The following is a 12,559-nucleotide window of genomic DNA, read 5'->3' as shown; positions in this document are numbered from 1 at the left end:
ATTTCCTAAATCCCATTGCCATTCAAATGTTTCAGACAAAACAACATCTCAAACGGTTATCTGTGGCTGAAAAGGGGAATTATTGATAGTTAAGAGATATTCCGGTAATTACACCAACACACAAGCATATATGGGTTGTACAAAATGCAAAAACGGTTGCACACTAATTACACATTCTATCAATACCCAGATGGCTCATCAATGACAACTTTAAATGTATTAAAATGGGGTCATTTCAGTAAACATACCAAAATATATGCTTCCTTAACTTGTACCTAAAGGTTTTAAACTAATACACAACATTTCACATTTCCAGAAAACCTCCACCTATGCGGTTGAAATTCAACCTATTCTTTGACCAAAACTCAATCTTATATAGTATAAGGAAACAAGGAAACTAATAAGAAGTAAAGTTTAGAAATTCTCTTCCTAAACATTTACAGCTAATTAATAATATTACCCCTTTACTTCTTTTTTGCACTTTGAGATATGATTGCTTTCCAAAGTTTGATATTACAGAATAGTCAATTATATTTTGTCTCCTTAATAATGGAAGAATAAAAAGTTGGAAAATTGAGTAGTTGTATTTAATTAATAAATTAATGTAAATTTTTATTTATTACACAATATATAGCTTCCTTATTATGTTTCATTAAATTAAGTATTACTATTATTTTGTCAAAAAGTCCATTGACAGAAAAGAACTTGTTAATATAACATTTTAATTAAAAATATTTTTCTCCAATTGCAATTCAATATCTAGACTGAATAAAAAAATATAAACAAATAGTTAACATGCAATTTATAAGTCTGAAAATGATGCACATAAAAAAATTTTTTTTTTACTCAATGTACACCCCTCTCCCTTCTACCTCCCCTCCCCCTGCCGCAGTTCTTGGGTATCCAGAAATTACAAATTGGCAGTATAGAGTTCTTGATAAAGATGTAACTATCATTCTTAGAACTCTAGAGAATGAAAGAGATGTTAGTTACTATCACTACAAGAATTTTGGTTATTAGTGACAATATTTTCTAGTGACAAAATTTTCGTCATAAAATAAGGCACATTACCCACAACATAGAAAGTTGTCACAATTGACTGAAAGGAACCAGTGACCTCGAATTGTCGTCACAATTGGAATCCCGCTAGAACGCGCTCAAGTATGTCAGTGGCGACTTTTAAATGTCGTCAGTAATAATCCCCTTTCTTTGACAACGTGTCCATTTTTGTCAGTGATAATAATGGAAGTCGTTAGTGATGACTTATTCTTGTCACTAAATAAAATGAATTTTGTAACTATTAAAAACCAAGTCTTGCAAATGAATACTCGTACAATAATTTAAAACAAAAGTAGCCATTAAAATTCGTGCTTCTCAGTGTAAAACAACTGAAAATACTACTGTACTGTTAGGCTAAAATAATGAAAAGAAACAAAAATAAGTTATAATAATTTAGTTTCACAATTTCGAGACAGTGTTATCAATATTAACATTGGATGAGCTATTTGACATCATTAAAAAGTGAACTATTTGAAATAAAAAAATGTACATTTATCACTGGTAATAATGCAACAAATTTTCTCACCCTTTATGAATAATTTCACAAAAACATAAAACAAATAGCAATTAATAATGTATTACTAAAATTAAACTTCAACTAAAAAATAAAAATAAAAAGCCTTGTTTGAAAATTTGCAACCAAACAAGAAAAGGGGGCGGGTTTGTTTGGATTGGATTTTATTTCCCCAAATTTATTTGCTTACATCATCATTACAATTTCCAATACACCTTTTTACCTTCTCAATTACCTTTTTATCTCACATACATCACATCACAAAAAGTGCTACAGTAAAAATATCTCTAATAATTCACAATCCAAACGAAATTTCATTAAATGAGTAAACAAAGAAGAGGCGTGGTTCCTAGTACTCTTTCACTGTACACTGTACTACCAACATTTAGAACCAAACCAAAATAGAGCTTCTCCCTCTTCATCTCTTCATCTCTGCCAAACGAAATAGAAGAACTTCTCCTCCTCATTTCTATCGATCAATTATGGCTCTGTAGCGCTAAACCGAAGACTTCCTCCACTACCAATGCTCTACAATAAAAGGTATGCCCTCTCTCTTTTTTCTACTGAAATTTTCCCCAAATTTTTGGGTAAAAATTCCTCTCCAATTTTTTTTTGGGTTTCTTTTGATTTATGGATGAAGTCATCTCCTGATAGTGGAATTTGCTTAGTTGTGGGTTTCTGCCCTATGTATTTTTTGCGAACTTTTTCTTGTACAAGACAAGGGGGTTTAGAGGGATTCGATTATGGGTACAAGGTTTGGTGAAAATTTTTGTGCTATCAAAGATATTTTTGTTTTGTTGAAATTTGGTTAACTGTAATGGGAATTTCACCAATGAATCATTTATGTAGTTGGAGTGTGCTTTGTTCTTCACATTACCGGAGTGTGTATGGCCCTGTTTCGTGTTTGTTTGGTTTGGAGTGTAATTTTTTCCTATTTCCCAAAGAGGGATCTCATTAAGGAAAAAAAAAAGGAAAAAGCAGATTTTTGTAAGATGGATTTGATGATGGGCTTTGAGGTACTACCTTCAACGATTACCATACCAGTTCTTTGTGTTCCTGCTACTGTTCTGAGAATAATTACGTACGATGCCTGACCTCTGCATAATCAGTTAATCCACTAGCTTCTTGTACAGATTGGATCATGGAGTTGAGTAATTCTTTGCAATTAACTTGTCCATTTTCTACTGCAACTTTAGCTTCAGTCAGTGAGCAACTTATGGACAAGGCCTGCAAAATACCATGAAGAGCAAAGAGTATTGGTACAAGGACATGCCATGATTTTGACAGATTAAAATAAGCACAAATAAGAAGTACCAGACAAAAGCCACTTTAGGAAACAATCCTAGTAAAAAGCAGGTTCAAGAACACAGGCAACTGAAACTGAAAGTAGAAAGAGCCATAACCACAAAGATATAGTTAATATAGTTCAATACTATATGTTTTAGAATGCATCAAATTATTAACAAAATCACATCACTGTAAGCTCCAGAGGCAAATGTATGCACTTGATGATATTAGGTAACTTTTTACTCTTAATTTCTAAAAAAGTTGTGCAATCTATCCAACAACTTGTTTGGTCTATTTTGTCTCATTTAATCCTCTTAATGTTCTATTTTTTGCTTGTTAAAATGACATCTCTGGAGCATAGATTACTTTTGATTAGCTAAAATAATCTTTAGAGTATAGTCATCCCTCGTTGTTAAAATTCATTTATGACTGGTTAACTGAATATGGAGTACGCTTGACTGTACTTGATTGTAATGACTATGCTTGACTATCCTTTAATTTTTGAGCAATAATGCTCTGTTTAGATTGATAGTTGTAGGCCTTGTTAGATCAATTTGCATATGTACAATTTGATGCGAATTAAACTCCCAAACCTTAAATTGTTTGTACTGTGATTATTATTTTTTGCAGTGATTGAAGCTGCAAACATAGGCTCAGTGTCTCACTAGGAGATTGTCATATAGCTGTATTTTTTACTTTAAGGTGAGTTAACGCGAACTCTCTCTTTCTCTTTTTCTTTTGTTTTTGTGATCACGTGTGCACGTAATTAGAAATTTTCTCTTTCATTGAATGATTGAAAAATTGGCATAGTGCTGCATTATTGTAATTTTTATTTTCAATGTACTGAGTTGTCATGATGTGGTCAATCTAGTTCATTTAGTATATGTTTTCTATTCTACTTTGAGATATATGCACCTGATTGTGACATATTTGAACATGAAAAATATGTATTTCATGCTTTTGGAGTTTATTTGATAGTATTTGAGAAGATTAGTTTTTCCAATTCAGTGTTTGAATCTTCACTGTAATTTATTTGTTGCAAATCTTTATGTTAGGATAGAGGATGAAAAAAAATGGATAGGAGTTGGATGTCAATTAAAAACTACCTAGATCTGAGATATATTGCTGGAATCAAAGAATTTATCGAATTTTCTTATTTAGGAAAGGATTCGACTTGTAAACTCCCATGTCCTTGCAAATTATGTAACAATTTTGAAGATCAAACTATGGAGGTCATGGCTGATCACTTGTGTAGGGGAGTTGTAGATGGTTGTACAAGGTGGGTATATCATGGTGAAGGCTTTGAAGAATCTGATGATAATGAGAGTGCTAATACTACTATAGATGAAGAACTAAGTGATAGTGATGAGATTCAAGAAATGTTATTTGATGTTGGAGTGGCTAACTTTGGTGAGAATTGGAGAAATCCACAAGAATTTGATGTGAATGTCCCCCATGAGCAAGATGGTGAAGCTAGTAGGTTTCTTGGATTATTAGCTGAAGCTGAAAGAAGTCTTTATCCAGGTTATGATAAATACTCAAAGCTCTCTTTTGTTGTCCATATTCTTCACCTAAAAACAACGAACATGTGGACTTGTAAATCTGTCGATACGTTGCTGAAATTTTTAAGTCAAGTGTTTCCCATGGCTTCAATTCCTACTTCCTACTATGAGGCAAAAAATTTAATTCGTGAGTTAGGACTCAAGTATGAAAAGATACATGCTTGTGAGAAAGATTGTGCACTTTTTTGGAAAGAAAATGATAAGGCTTAGACCATTGCCCCAATGAAAATTGTACAGCCCCTCGATATAAGTCTCCGGGATAAAAAATTCCAAGAAAGGTCTTGCGCTATTTTCCATTAAAGCCTAGGCTACAAAGACTCTTTGTAAACAAAGAGATAGCTCGTGATATGAGGTGGCATAAGGAGAGACAATGAGAATAGCATGCGGCAACCTGCTGATTCATTAGCTTGGAAGGAGTTTGACAAATTTCATCCCTCATTTGCCAATGATCCTCACAATGTAAGGTTAGAGCTTGTGAGTGATGGTTTCAATCCCTATGGAAACATGAATAATTCCTATAGTATTTGGCATGTAATCCTCATTCCTTATAATTTGCCACCTTGGAAATGCTTAAAGGATCCCTTTTTCCTATTAACCATGATCATTCCCGGTCCTAAATGCCCCGGGAATGATTTGGATATATTTTTCAAACCTCTAATTGATGAGTTGAAAGAGTTCTTTTCACTAGTTTTGAAACCTATGATGCCTTCAAAGGCGAGAAATTTATATTATGTGCAACACTTTTATGGACAATAAACAATTTTCCAGCATATGCCTATTGGTCGGGTTGGAGTACAAAAGGATATAAAGCATGCCCAGTTTGCTTAGATGAGACAACTAGTTTGTATTTGAGAAATGGACTCAAATGTTGTTACATGGGGCATCTGCGATTTTGCCGACTGACCATAAATGGCATCGAAAAAGGAATGCATTTAATGGTGATAGAGAACTCAGGCAGCCTATTAGGACATTATCTAGTGAACAAATCTTGCAACAGCTTTTGGGTATTGACCATGTTGAGTTTGGGAAGGCCTCCAAAACACTTAAACAGAAGAAACGAAAATACACGCAGAACAATTCAAATTGGATGAAGATGAGCATATTCTGTGAGACATAATCGCTACCTTACTAACAAAATGAGACATAATCGCTACCTTACTAACAAACTGAGCTACCTTACTGGAGTACTAACAAAACAAGATCTTCAAGCAATTTGGGACAGTGGAGGAAGCACTAGCACATCGCCCTGAATATGTGTCAGAATCTAATTGGAGTTACCTTTGTAACTGCTTTTGTAGTCCAGAATTTAAGGTATCTAGGCTGACAGTTGTTCAATTACTTTTTCGTACCACTACACATGCTATATTTTGTGGAAGTTGATCAATCTTACAACTTCTTTAATGTAGATGGTGAGTGAGAGGAACAAGAGTAATAGAGCAAAGCAACAAACTGCTCATATAGATGGAACAAAATCATTTCTGCGACATAAATATGAACAAGTAATTAACCATTATAACGATTTGCTTCACGGTGTATGATCAAGTATTTTAAATTATTATGCCAACAGGAAGCACAAGAGGGAAGGAAAATTGGTCCGATTGAACTTTATGACATTATGCATTTCAGTACAAAAAGAATGATATGGTTGACAAGATATCGGCTACCAATTTAGTGAGATAAACTGAACTTGTTATCAAATAGTGTATGTATAACTCTTATGCACACCTAACTATCAAAAACTTGTTTGCAGCGTAAGATGAAGGGAAAGAAGTTGGAATCTGAGGCTAATGGTGCAAATAGAATTGAAGAAGACATATGTGTTGAAGTAATCAGACGTGTCACTGGATATGTGCGTGGTTGCGGTCCCTCAATATTCTTGTCACTCTTGAAATCATTTTTTTATTGTTGATTTTTTTTGAATTGGGTTAATTTGTTACAAAAACATTAGTTTTAAGAGAGGTTAATGATATTTTCAAAATCTCAAGAGAGGACAGTGAAACTATCAGAAACATCAGGGGAGTTTTCTAAAATTATCCCCTTTTCCTTTTTATAAATTTTGGGTGAGATCTACTCCAACCACCATTTCAAGTTAGGCTTTTGTATTTTTGTTGATTGCCTACCATCTTCCCTTCCCCCTTTCCACCCAACAAATATCCCCTGTTGTTATTGAGGAGTTAAGGGGAGTTAGTTTCTCTGGGACAATTGCTGTAAACTGATTGCTATTTTATTCAATGTTATGTCTTTTGTTACCAAAAAAAAAAAACACTACAAGTGAGGGCAAGTTCCGTCCCCCACCCCCACCCAACAAATATCCCCTATTGTTATTGAGGAGTTAAGGGGAGTTAGCTTCTTCAGGACAATTGCTACAAACTGACTGCTATTTTATTCTATGTTATACCTTTAATTACCCAAAAAAAAACCCTATGAGTGAGGGCATGTTCTGTGAGTCCCCGGGTCAGTTATAGTGACACTTACAAATTATTTATCATTTCAGTCTTCACGTCTATAGTTGACACGAACACATCACCTTCTTGGAGATAATGGTCCATTCACGGCGATCTTGATAAGTGTTTATTATATATGCTTTTAAGTAGCATTAGGTGTTTACTTTTGGTATAAATTAGGGTTTTGGGGTGTAACTTGCTCTCTAAGTCTCTAAATTTTGCGAGTTTCATTTGAACAGTTTAACGTGCAAATTTGGTTTTATTTATAGGATTTGAGAAATGTTATAAGCATTGGATCAAGAAGGATTCATTCAACTCCATTAGTGCATGATTCAACGATGATTTGGAAAGTAATTGGGCATAAAAGGCAAGTATTATTGGCGTAATGCATGAACAAAAATGTGGACACCTTACTTTTAATCTTAGTGTTGAATTGGAGTAGAAAAGAATTAAGAAAAATTCACTGAAGAGAAAACATGACCTCTGAATACGTGAGATCTAGCTCACATATTCCATTGCTCACGTATTCTCCCTTGTTTTCTACAACTTGTTCTGTCTGCTTTCACACAACTTTACAGCTCAAGTTCAGCAGATAATTTCAGCTATACCTGCTCAAGAATCTTTAAGGATATGCATAGGAAGCTTTATGTCATTCCATTAAACACTTTTTGAGTCTCTTAACAACTATATATGTAAGAATCATTGAAAGAGACAGGGGAGATGCAAGAAACACCACAAAAATGTAGTTCTTAACTCTTTAGTTTGGGTAGTATAAGATTGTTTTATTAGATAATTTCATCCATTTCTTGTGTACAGCTAAACTTGAATGAAGATTAAGGAGCAAGATGGAGAGTTTGATCTCATGTGATAAGGGTGATACTTCTTCAACTACTTTCTCTTTTGTAATGAATTTCATGTTTAGTTATTATACAAGTTTGGATTTTATGTTTATTATGTGTTTCTAAAATTTATGCCTTGGATTTTGGTTGAACTTTCTATGATTGTGTTGTGTTGATTTCTTAGCTATTTGATGCTATTATTTTGAGTAAGTTATTTAGCACTTTTGCTCCTCTAATCATGATTAACTAGCCATTAATTGTAAGAATTTTAAGATGTTAAGTTTGCAATAAAAATTGGGATTTAACACTAGTTCAAGAGGTGCTAAACTTAGGGAGCACACTCATGAAAGTAGAGGTGCACTTTTGTGATTTTAGTGATTTATTTCATGTAATTTTATATAGGTAATGAACTTGTAGCTAATTTCATAATCACGATAATAGGTATGGAAGTATAGCTGATTCACTACAAGACTAGGTTTTAATGCATGAGAAAATTACGCCATAACTAATCAAGATAGTAGTATTCAATAATCCAAAAATTGTACTTGTATGAGTAAATACTATAGTCCAAGGAGCTTTCATTTGCCATTTTCTTACATATTTTAGCTTAGTTTTATTTTCTTCAATTTGTTGATAGTCTAAATAATAGAGGAGGTGTAGTAGTGTCGGTAATTGTTAATTCTTCTCTGTGGATTTGACCCTTAATACCCTATACTTAATCACGATCTATATAGTTGCAAAAAATCACGTGTGTGGTATTTAAGAATTTATAAATGTAAAATCTAACTGTGGAATGAATTTAATTTTTATATGCATACTCCAGGCTCGTCAAGTTTTTTGCGCCATTGCCAGAAAAGATTTATGGCAATATCGGCGTAAAGAGCAACTCTATTAGTTTAGACATTTTATTTGTTATATTGTGTTTGTTGTGTCTCGTGTGTTTGTTGAGTCTTTATTTGTGTGTTTTTGTATGTGTCAGGTCACCTATTCTTTTTGACTAAACTTGTTTTTGAATTATTTTGAAAGCATGTTTAGGGACTCAAGAAGAGTAATAAACATGGGCGGACAATGCATAAGAAGTGGAAGATCAACAATGGATTGTTTCCAAGTACGAAGTTCCATGAATAGAGGTAACCAAGAAATGTCTAAAGATATATCATTTGAAAATGGTTTAAGAAATTTAAGGGTTAAACTTGATTATATAACATTAAAAGTTTAATTGGACACCATTATGTATTTGATTGGACAAAAAAAGGAATGTTAATGCTTTTAATTCTAATTATGCAATTTGTGACTTGTGTAAAGTTATCATACATGTAGGCAAGTGCAAAATATGAAGTATTATGATGAATTTGAGCATTGCAATTTTTATTGTAATTAATATGGTCCTAATTGAGAAAATTCTTATGCTTATGGTTGGGGTAATCAATGTAATTATAGTGATTCTTGACAGGTTGTCAGTCTGTGCAATAATAATACCTGCTCAAACTAAAAATAATTTCTGTAGATAGTGGTAAGCAGAGTCGAATCCACAGGGACTGGGAGTAATTGTTTCTTTTCGAATTCACAGTGACAAAGGGGGGTGTTTTTGTGTAGAAGGTGACACTCAAAGAAATCCAAATAAAATCTAAGAAACTACTTAAATTTAAATAACAAAATATCAAAATCAAATGAGTAATAATTAAGGATCTAGCCAAGAAATAACTTCAGCAATGGTGCACCTAATTGATCATCGATAAGCAAAGGCAATTCCAATTATTTACTAATAAATAGGTTATAACTGCCAAACAAGCGATGGCAGTCAACCCTTCCTTACTGTGTCGGTGATCAAGGTACGCCCCTTAATCACTGCTCTAATTGAGAAATAATCCTAGGTACGCCCGTAGAATTTAATTCCCCAGTTGCCTTACGTATTAGAGGAGACCTATTCTAACCAAATAACGCACTACCAGGGTTATTTTAGATTAGCCCGCGTATTCCCCTGACACAAATCTAATCATGCCAGTTGTCACTATTTTAGAGCAATTAAACAATTACGGATGTAATGCCCTAATTGACAATAGATTACCCAATCAACTAATTATCTGGATCCAAGACAATCAATTAATTAAATAATCACAAGCACTGCAAATAAGGAATATGCGAATACTAATAAATAAAAGAAAAAGATAAAATTAAATCGATCTCACAATTTTAGGCGAACCAAGGCCTCCGTTGTTTCTTGACTAGAAAAGGAGATTTAGTTCATCCCGGATAAAAAAGACCCAAACAGAATTGCAGCAACAATTGTGGCCATTGTCTCCAAGAATTGGCAAAATTCAATTCGTCAAAGGAAGAAAGAAAAGCAAAGTTGCAGCAACTGATTCTATGGTTTCTACTTGTCCAGGCATACGCGAGAAAACTACGCAAGATTGGAAAATGGAAAAGTCAAAGTTGTTTAATCTCCCCAGACCTACGTAGGACAAACAACCAAAAAGAGATTCTCCAAGGAAAAGTCAAAAGCAAGACTAAACTAAAAGATGAGAAATCAAAAGCTAAGCTATTGCTCCTATTCTAATGGCTACTGTGCGGCGTCCGCCGCCCAGTCCCCTCCAGCCGAAAGAAGACTTCGGCCCCCCTTTTTAATGCAGTCTTCGGGCCAATTACCGAGGAGGGTTGCGGTTTGATATTCCAAAAATGTCCCTAGATGCCTGCTACTTGAACTCTTTCTTGATAACTGTCAAATTGGCCTTGATTGTGATATTTTTGTTCTACTCCCTGAAATATATGCAAATTACGAAAAGTGAGTAGAATCCAGCAATTAATCCATATCAAGTCAGATAATAGGAGAAATTAATAATAAAATAAATGGTAAAATTGCAACCTATCAATTCTTTATATTTTTATGATTATCAACTCGAATTTATCCAATATGAATCTAAGCTATTTTGAAAATTAGTTATAGAAAAATTAGTTTTTTTTTTTCCTAACGATAATAGAAAAATTAGTTAATAAACCTTTATCTTGGGAGTAAGTTAGTGAAAGATTAGCTAATGAACTTAAACCAACTTGGGAGGTAGCCATAGAAAGGTTAGCTAATCAAATTGATTCAAATTTAGAAAAACTAGTGATAAGTAGATATTTTATGTGTTTTAAGTGTGTTTTAACTATTTTTACAGCTAATTAATTAGAAATCTAGTGAAAATATCCATTTTATGGTTTAAAGTGTGAAAATTGCAATTTCTATGGATTTTTAGGGTAAAAATTTCATGTTTTTGTAGGTTTAATGATTCAATCATCAATTGGAGTGATTTGAGAAGATAATTGGATGATTGTTGATGATTTGAAGTGGTTCAAAAAAGACATGAATTGCAAAACATTCAAAGGAAAAAATGCAAGTGAAGACAGTTTTGATACCTTGTGATATTTTGGTTATATCTTGAGATACAAGCTTGTTTTGTGAATTGATTTTCGAGCTTAAGAGGAGCTTGATAGTCAATTGGTTTGCATTTCTTATCTTTTTATTTATTTATTATCTTGTGATCCTTAAATTGCATATCTCTTCTACTTCTCTCAAGTGATATTGCTCTTTTATTGATTGATTTATTGTATGATCATTTAGAAAAGAGGGTAAATTTCGTATTAAGTAAAAAGTACCCATAATCTGATTAGTTTTTAATCAACCTAATTCACCCCCTCTTAGATTGTCTTCGAGCCTAACAAATATCATCAAATAACCAAGTAAATATTACTAACAAAATATAGTAAGTTCATCCATAATTCTAGGCATAAACTTTAATTAAATATGAAGATAAACACCAAACTTGTATTCTAACTAAATATGAATTCAATTACAAAAGCGACAATGATAGAAGAGAAGAGAAGTCACCCTTGTCACATGAATTTTAAACTCTTCATCTTTACTCTTCAAATCTTCATCCAAATCTAGCTACTAATGCAAGAAGAATAAATTACACTAACTATACTATATTACCCTAACTAATGAACTAAGAAAATTTTAGTGAAAATTACATTTTTTGTGACTTTCTCTAACCTTTCAAAGTTTTCAGAATGTTCCCTGAAGGCCTCTATTTATAGAGGATTTAAGAGCTAAAATGAGTTGTTTCTAGTTGGCATTTTTGACTCTTGAAACTCTCAAAAGTTACTTCTCAAAATTTTCATACTCAGCTGATTATTTTCAGCTAAAAACTTTGCAGAAAAAGTGGTCAAAAAGATTGTGTGGAAAGAACACAGGTTACAGAGCAAGTTGTAGCTGAAATTCACTAAAACGCGGGCAAGAAACGTGGTCTAGCTCGCGTTTTGTCCCCCCATTTTGCTCTTTTTGTAGGTTTGCTCATTCTGGGCAGATTTCATTTTTGCTCTATTTTTGCTGATATTTTCTTGATGATGGAGGTTGAACTATTCTCGTACAAAATATGAAAGTTATAGTTCTTTGAATTAGTTTTTCAATGCCTCAAGAATTATTTAATTTGGAACTCTGTAGACCTAAAAATTATCAAAATACCCTGAACTGATCAGAATTCTGTTTCAACTTTCAACCATAAAAATGCACTTTTGTATTTTGACTTTTTGACTAGGAAACGACTACACTGGATTTTGATATCTCTATATCAAATGTAGATCCATCTCTTATTTTCAAAATAGTACAAGAATCACCTCAATCCATGCTTGTAACTCAAGATATAGCCAAAATACCACAAGGTGTCAAAGTTAAAAAACTCTCTTCTTGTATACTGAGTTGCATTTCATTTCTTACACTTCATATTCTCTTTAAAACTATTTTAAATCATCATCAATCATCCAATTATCTTCTTAATTCATGTCATTTGATGATTTAATCCTTAAATCTACAAA

At 33.0% G+C, this 12,559-nt stretch overlaps 1 long non-coding RNA gene across 1 annotated transcript; it reads left to right on the top strand.

Moving 5' to 3' along the window:
• The first annotated feature begins 2,004 nt into the window (after positions 1–2,004).
• On the top strand, positions 2,005–7,739 carry LOC113748760. The gene is made up of 3 exons (XR_003464463.1): positions 2,005–2,113; positions 3,491–3,562; positions 7,683–7,739. It is a non-coding gene; the product is annotated as an uncharacterized LOC113748760 (long non-coding RNA).
• Positions 7,740–12,559: the final 4,820 nt, after the last annotated feature.

This window comes from Coffea eugenioides, chromosome 10 (genome assembly GCF_003713205.1).
Source record: "Coffea eugenioides isolate CCC68of chromosome 10, Ceug_1.0, whole genome shotgun sequence".
In the NCBI taxonomy this organism is placed as follows: domain Eukaryota; kingdom Viridiplantae; phylum Streptophyta; class Magnoliopsida; order Gentianales; family Rubiaceae; genus Coffea; species Coffea eugenioides.
This window is presented reverse-complemented; position numbering and strand designations above follow the sequence as displayed.